Source organism: Castor canadensis, chromosome 6, assembly GCF_047511655.1.
Source record: "Castor canadensis chromosome 6, mCasCan1.hap1v2, whole genome shotgun sequence".
Lineage (NCBI taxonomy): Eukaryota > Metazoa > Chordata > Mammalia > Rodentia > Castoridae > Castor > Castor canadensis.
Genome location: NC_133391.1, coordinates 81,939,946 through 81,948,741, shown reverse-complemented (window position 1 = coordinate 81,948,741; position 8,796 = coordinate 81,939,946). Strand labels below are relative to the sequence as shown.

The 8,796-nt window shown below is 37.5% G+C and overlaps 1 pseudogene; it reads right to left on the bottom strand.

Moving 5' to 3' along the window:
- Positions 1-5,596: 5,596 nt before the first annotated feature.
- LOC141424297 (cyclin-G1 pseudogene) lies at positions 5,597-6,479 on the bottom strand (annotated as a pseudogene).
- Between the last annotated feature and the right edge of the window lie 2,317 nt (positions 6,480-8,796).

Below are 8,796 nucleotides of genomic sequence, written 5' to 3'. Positions count from 1 at the left end.
CAAATACAATTGTGTCCAGAACATAATAGCTGACAATGATAATAAATGACTGTTGCTAGTTTATGTGTACTTTTTATCATTATTTTACCATTATTTCTTTCTACTTATAAAAACATTAATTACAAAACAGTGTTATGCCGATAACAGCATCGTACATCTCATGTTTACTGTAGCTCTTGATCTCATCAAGAGGCTACACTGAGTAACTGACTGACTATACAATCTAGGTTTCTGTACGTAACCCTATGATGTTCTCATAGCAATGAAATTGCCTGAGGACACACTTTCACAATCTATCATAAAGTGACACAAGCCTCATATGAATATATATATCCATGTAATATATATATATATATATACATATATATATATATATTCATGAGTCTAGAAATATACATGCAGGTAAAAGAATTTTATAGATAACTTACACAGACTAATAACAGGATTTTTCATTTCCATCTGGCTTCTATATACTTTTGTAAAGTTAGTTACTTTTTGGGGTCTGCTTCTAGGTTGATCCTTAAGTAAGTACATGGTCTTATTTTTTGTTTTATTTTGAAGGGGAAGGAAGATGGAGATAAAAATGTAAATTCACATTTATCTAGTGAGCAACTTATACTCAGGTAAGAAGAGTGTTTCTACCTTAGTAAAGGAAGAAGACACTAAGTTAATATGCCATGTTTATAAGACGCAAGTTTTGCATTACAACAGCAGGATAAATGCTTACCTGATGCAGGCTTATTTTAATTAGACAATTAGCTAGTGTACTGAATATTTTCTGTTTGTCCATTCAGATCCATTATGCCTCCTTCCCACCCTGCTGTTACCCAACAGGCTTCCATGCATTGAGACTTCTGGTTAGCTTCAACCAATAGGGAAGGACAATCAAAAAGGGAAAAGAATAGGATCCCCAAAGAGAAATCCACTGGTTCTCTCAAAGTGTTACCTACTCTCCACCCTCTGACTTCTAGGAACACCTTGCTGCCTTGGCCCTTTTAGGCAAGGAGTGGTAGCAGCTACCCTCTTCTTAGCTCTGGGTTTTTTCTATTATACCACCCACAAGTCTCCAACTGCTGCATCATCATATTTTCTTTAGAGTCCCTCTGATTCATTTAGCTTTTTGCTTGCTATATCAGAAGGTTAATGATAAATAATTTTGCCTGAAATAAATAGTTAACAATGAATTTCAGTGAGGTTTTTTCTACGTAATGAGAAACCACATAAATATTTTAATTATATATATTTGTATGTTCACATGTATATGCATAAAAACATATGTCATGCATATATATGTGTGCATGTGTATAGGTGCACACAGAATACATGCCAGGCCAACTTTATCATATAGCAGAAGGTTGGGACAATGAGTATGCAGTATGAGTTCACTGTCCCGAGAGGAAGAAAGTGGGCCACATAGGTGGATCCATTCTGAATGTGATGTGATGTTTTGCTGACAGGACCATCTTCCCAGAAGTTGAAACTATCCCTGAGATAACCCAGAAAGACTGCACAGCTGGGAGCCACAGGAATTCACAGTGTATGCATCCCCTGCATCAAGAACAGTCAGTAGTTAGAAGGGCCAGAAACTGTGACTCTGGCAAGAGCTACAGCCGACAGCAGCTGCTCCTGCCACCTGTCGCCTTGAGAAATGGCAATGTCAGGACAAGAAAGGTCTAGCAAACAGGGAGAGATTTTCCTACCTGAATCATCACATAATCTTCTCTTCCTTTGCATCTCAAGCCTTCAACTAGTTCAATTAACCTAAGGGGAGGAAATATAATTTTGGAAGAACAAATTCTCTAAAAACAAAAACTGTACCTTTTTATCACACACATGGTTCAGTGACTGTACTTATCATAATGTCACTGGGTTTTCCCCTTTTTTATTTTTCATGACTTTTGTACGCTTTGATGGGTTTCATCATGACATTCCGTATATGTATAGAATATATTTTGATCATATTCGCCCACCCATTACTCTCTCTTGTCCTTCCTCCTCCCTCCCCACTGGTCTCTTCCTCTTTACAAATAGTTCCCTTCTACTATCATGTCGTTTTTTTAAAAATCTAGATTCTGGGTATAAGAGAAAGCATGCAATATTCATCTAGTTTATTTCGCTTAACATCATGACATCCAGTTCCATCCACTTTCCTGCAAATGACATAACGTCACTCTTCTTTATGGCAGTATAACACTCCATTGTGCGTATACACCACATTTTCTTTATCCATCATCTGTTGACAGACACCTAGGTTGATTCCATAACCTGGCTGCTGCATGTCCACTGTTTTTAACACTTATATTTTCCATGACTCTGGAACTGCAAGGTTAAAAAAATTCACACAGAGGGAAGAAACATGGATTTGTGCTACTTATATCACTTGAAAAATAATATCTGACCCTTTTTAAGAAATCAGGGAATGTGTTAAAAATATACAAGTTGGGCTGAGGGCATAGCCCAACTGGTAGAGTCCCTGACCCTGAGTCAAATCCCAGCACTCACACACACACATACACACACACAAAACCACAACTTACAACAGTTTGCTTTCTGTTTTTTATTTTGTTTTTGTTTGTGGTACTGTGCTGGGAATGGAACTTAGAGCCTTGTGCATATTGGGAAAGAGCTCTACCACTGAGCTACACCTTCACCCCTCCATTTTTTTTAAGCCTTGGAAACTGACTTGAAAACCCTGGAAATGGCTGAACATAACTGTCCATGTCAAATTCATGGAATGTGGTGTACATGAAATTTTTAGAAGTTAAACCAAAGTTGGGCCATTCTATCATGAAGTAATCTTCAAATTCTACTATCTCTCATTTTATAAAGTGTTATAATAAGTTAAGAGTAAGAAGTTCTTTTGAAATTTTTATTTCTTTTTATATTACAGCTCTGACATATAGCAAGTGATATTTAATAGTGCACACATGTAAAAAGCTAACATAACTAAACTGATTCCTGTACATTCTCTTTAGATGGTAAGTGGTAAAATTACTTGTTTTTATATTTGTACTGTTATGTTGGGGTTCTCAGGGTGAGGACCATGGATTATAAGAGCTAGAAAAGAGTATTAGAATACATATTGACATTTTATAGGATTCTATAACAGATCAGATTTATTAAACAAAATCTTTAAGCACCAATTTTCACTAGCTATTGAGTTGAGAAATAAAGCATTAAATTTTGTTTCTGAACTGAACACTAGTGACATTTCTGAGCTGCACACCCATTATCCCAGCTACTTAGGAGGCTGAAATTAGGAGGATTGTGGTTCCAGGTTAGCCAGGGCAAAAAAGTTTGTTAGTTTTAGACTCCATGTCAATGGAAAAAGTTTGGCATAGTGGCAGCACACCTGTCATCCTCATCCCAGAGACAGCTATTGGGGGGGAGAAGAGAGAAGGGGCAAATATGAAGATCATGAAACCAGGCAAAAGACCCTATTGCCAAAATAACCAGAGCAAAAGGGCTGGGGGCATGGCTCAAGTGGGAAAGCACCTAGCAAACGTGAATCCCAGAGTTCAAACCCAGTACTGCCAAAGAAAAGGAAAGAAGTGTGTATGTGTCTGCCATTGAATCAGAGGTATTTAAAATTTTCATTGGTGCTAACACTTCCTGTTTATATAGTAAAACACATTCATGAAGAACCTCCTTGTCTACATTAGAAAAGCAATCAACTATATGGAAAAACAAAACAATGTTTAAAAACTTAGCACCACTCCACCCCCCCAGTACAAGGAAACTAACAACATCTACAAGATCTTCATGGTGTCTGTTTCTGTGTCTGTGTGGGAGGAGGCAAAGGGAAACAACAGCTGCCGGATGAATATAGAAAAGAAAAGATCAAGTAGCAAACATTACTCCAAGGAAAGCAAAACCAGATGATGTGAAAACAGCAGATAAAAGTGGGCAGCACTTTGCCCAATCCAATCCTAGATAGTTGCAAAGAAGCCCCAGTAAAGCTGAAAAAAAGGCTGAAGCAGTCAGAACCAAGAACCCTCAAAACCAAATACCCAGACCGTCTTAGGAGACAGCTCACAGTGAGGAGAATCTTCTGGGGAATAAACTCTCACTGGAGGTTCAAAACAATAAAAATGAATGAAAAAAAAGGGTGCAGATAAGCAGAAGAGGGAAATAGGGCCAGGAAATCTCAAAAAGGAAGTCAACGAATGCTTTCACCCTTCACAGTAGTAACATAACAAGAAGCACTAAGCAATTAAGTGCCACATTTTCAAAAAGTTCTAGAAAGACAGTTTCACATAAATATGAGCATCAGAAAAGTGTCCTGGTCATAATGGATACAAGGCTATAGGAAAAAAAAAGAGAAAAGAAAAAAGTATAGAATCATATCACTCGAAACAATCAAAACATCCCAGAAATATTTGTCCATAAAACAGATCCAGCCATGACCTACTAAATTAAATCAAGTCAAAGTTATTAAGAAAATTATACATAAATTATAAAAATTCAGAAATGAAGTGAAAATTTAAGATGTAAACCTCATAAGTGTTTACCACTTTTACTACCACCTAAATACAATATGTTAATCCAATACAGAAAGTTAGATCAATGCTAGAAAATGAAGATTCACAGTTAACCGTCTCAGGTTCATTGCTAGTATTTCACACTTACGCTTTTAGCTCTCATTTGAATGTTTCACAGATGAATTCAAAGCTAAACGTACTTCCACTAAGCATAGTGTTAATTAGGTAGGTTTCCCAAGTCTATTTGTGATGTTTTAAGGTTTTAAAGCTTATATCCATTGTAAAGTCCATAGCTCAGGGTTGTGGAGAAAGGCTTCAGAGAAGACTATTTTGTTGTTGCTGCAATATTATTTAAGTAAACAACAACAAACCAACTACCTAAATATCACTAACTGCTAAGAATGAATGGTTAATATTTAAGATTCATGTCATATGTAAATGTGTTAAATGTTAACACTTACTTTTGAGCACAAGAAGATAAAGCACTATTGTGTTAACAAATTTAGATGTCAAGAATGTATACTCTGTGCAATGACCAAGCTGACATTTTTTCTTTCTAGGAGCCTACCTGCTATAGCAGTGCTGTGGTTATAGTGTGAGGCGCCTGGGCACTTTCCAGAAACATAATGTGGAGGTCATTTGCCTCATACTACTTTTTCTTTAAGTGCAGTACCAAGTTCATAATGATTTTGCTTATAAGTTAACAGACTCAAATTAGTTCATATATGGTTCAAACTTTTGGTCCTGTTGTTCTGCTTAGGCTTGTGTAACTTTAAATGAACTGAAGCTTGTGTCTACATACGGCAAGATGATATGCATTTAAAAAATACTGAAAAATACTACTATAAAAATTCAGGCTATTTTAAGGAGGGTGCTGTTTTCTAAGCTAATTTAATGAAATGGTTAACACACATACCAGAGGTTAGTCACTCTCTTAGGGCACAGGTACAGTAAATTACTTCAAATATCAGCTGACTAGATCAGTGAAGTCGTTTTCCCCTTTGCTATTCAAACTTCATTTTGTTTACTTTAAAGATAATATTTCAATTCATCAGTTGTAGAAGACAATTATACCACTGGGAAATTTTCTCTACACAGAACAAAAACAAAATTTGTCAATTAAGAAACCATTTCGGAATCGTTGGAAGGTAAGTTATTCTGTGGTAACTATGCTTTAACTGTCGTGCCGTCTGCCCAGAAATAATCCATTTCAACTTCTGGACATTTGGTTTAGAACACTCGTTTGATGAATAGTCAGTCAAACACTTGCATACACGCTCTTGCCAGAAGGTCAAATCTCTGCCATTTCTCTTGGACTGTTTCTGAAGACATTCTAGTCCTTCTGTTAATTCTGTGCACTTCTGCGCTTGGACCTCCAAAGCAATGGTGGACAATGCCAACACAGAAGGCTTTGCTTTAGAAAATATCCTGCAGTGGCATGCTTTAAGGTGAGCTTCTAGTCTTTCAAAATTCAGGCTATTTCTCCTTTCAAATGGCAAATTCTCTTGAATGAGTGAATAATAGAGCTGCAGAAATTGAAAGGCAGTAGTAGCTTTGACTTTCCAGCACACCTTCTCCAAGACAATTTTCTCCATTCTCATCAAGTCTGAAACCGTGAACCTGTACTGACTTACTTGGATCACGTCAGTTGCCAATGGGACATTCCTTTCCTCTTCTATTGACTTTACAGCCAAATAAAAGCAGGTCAGTCCAACACACCCAGGATGCTTGGGCTGCACCTTCATCTTACATAGGAATCTGTCCAATAAATTCACAGCTAGAGAAAATGTCTCCGTGTCAAAGCCAAAGAACTGAGTTAGACTAAGAAGATCCTTTCCTTCAAAGTCCCATAGTTTTGCAATCATCCTGAGGCCATTATCGTGTGCAGACTCAATTAGTCTCAAGCCAGACCTTTGGCTGACATCTAGACTCCTGTTCCAACAGGGTATTCAGTTGGTGTAGCAGTTTCTGAGAGTCAGTTGTCAGTACCTCTATCATCGTGACAGCGACTGACTGCAGCTCCCCCAGTGGTGACCTCCCCAGGCCTGACCCGGGGGCAGGCATGGGGAGGCCCGGGGAGGGGCAGCTGCCCGCTCACCACCCTCTTCAGGGTCAGTTCTATCTTAAAAAAAAATCACAAAAAAAGTACTGGTAGCATAGCTAAAGCAGTAAGCGCACCTGACTAGCAAGTGTAAGGCCCTGAGTTTTTTAAAAAAAAAAAAAGACGTTGAAGAAAAAGTCACATTAGAAATGACTAAACCAGAAGAAACACCAAGAGCATATAAATATAATACATAATACCTCAAGAACAGGAGGAAAAAAGATAACAACAAAAACTTAAGACAAGCAAAAGATCCAACAAAGAGATAATAGGATTCCTCAAACATTAAAACCAAACAAGGTAACAGAATGAATTCAAACTACCCAGCATAAGTGAGAATAATAAGAATGATGAGCTCAAAGATACATTCTTATGGAATAATAGCCAAACTATAAAGAAAAGATGTATTTGCCTATCTAGGTAAAGGAGAAAATAATTTGGAAGAAAAACTGTGGATTGTAATTAAATTTCCAACAGAAATGCTTTACATCAGAAGAAAAAGATGTTACTCAATAAGACATATGTGAGCCTAGGATATTACATCTAATAAACCTGACTTTCAAATACAAAGGACATATGCAAACTACTATGTTGAAGAAGAGGAACCTGGTCTCAAGGAATTTATTGTCTACCCAATCAGAGTGTGGGAAGTGCTGTGTCAAGATTTTTTTTTTTTTTTGGTGACCCTGGGGTTTGAATTCAGGGCCTCATGCTTGCTTAGGCAGGTATTCTTACCACTTTAGCCACTCTAGAAGCCCTTTTTTTATGATAGGGTTTTTCAAGATAGGGTCTCATGAACTATTTGCACAGGCTAGCTTCAAACTCCTATCCTCCTGATCTCTAGGATTACAGGTGAGCCACAGGTGCCTGGACCAAGATATTTTAAAGGAAGATGGAGTGGTAATAATTAATGATGGCTATGTCAGAGTGCATGGTAAGATTGTAGGGTTCACTGTTTATTTTTATCACTTCATCATGTCTAAGAGAAAAGCTATTCTGATCTAACACCATAGGTATATAGGAAAATATATGTTTCTGAAAATATGAGTCATTTTAAAAATTAATTGCACTATATTTTCACTGACTTATGCCTCTGCCCAACTCCAGAGCATGCCTTGTACTGATCTCCCTCGGCATGAGTCCTCAGAGAAGCTGTAAATTTGTTTACTTTTCTACTCCCTCTCAAATAATTAATGCTATTTAAACAGGCTCTTAAGAATCAGAATTTATAGCTTAAAAAATTTAAGATGTGTGCCATGTGTCTAAAATAATCACCTTTTTATTTATATGTCTTGTGAATACTGGTTTTAGATATAGCTAGGGTTTTTTTTTCCTTTCCTCATAAAAATAAAATAAAACTGAATTTGTTCTCTTAAGTCCTCAACAGATAGATCTAACCAAGATAAAAGAATACAACAAAAAACAAAAAGCCTTCATTACTACCAATTTCCACTTGCTGTCCTAAGTTGAGGGTTTACCTGGTAGCCTTCTAAATGTTTTTCTGTGTACATATAAGTACTTGTGAGAATATATGATACTTTAGGGGTCCCATATTGTATATATTATGCAGATGTGTGCACATAAAATGTATTTTTGGAAATGTGCATAAGTAAATAGTTCCATCTTATTCTCATAGACTGCATTATATCCATAAAGTGGTTATATAGTCACCAATGGAGGGCTATTTAGGTTGTACACTATTGTTCACCTTCTTAAACATTGTTTCTGGGATGTTCATACATGTATGTTGTGCATATCTCTGGAAAACTGGGTGCCTTGAAGTAGTCAAAGAAAACTTAAGTAGAACCCCACCACAGGCCTACAACAGAGGATGAAGCAAAGAGATGTTTGGAGAATCTGATCCTCCAAAACTAGGGAATCCTGTTTACCTGAAGAAGTCAGATGGCCCTGATGGTGGATGAGAAGGGTCCTGCAGTGGATAAGGAACACAGGCACAAGTGGCAGGTCATAGTATTGCTTTCAGGGGAACCAGCTCCCTCAGAAAGACTGACCACAAAGGTCAGACCTGAGAGAGAGACAAAAGCAACAATCAGAGAGACAATGCCTGCATCAAGGAACTGAAGGATGCAGGTTCCTTGCAGCGAGGCTCCCTAAGAACTGGCCAAATAGCCTGAGAGAAGAGCACTTGGGCAGCTGTTGTGCAAGGGCATACACCAGCTCTCCTGCGCTCTCTTCCTGAGAACCAGAACCCCT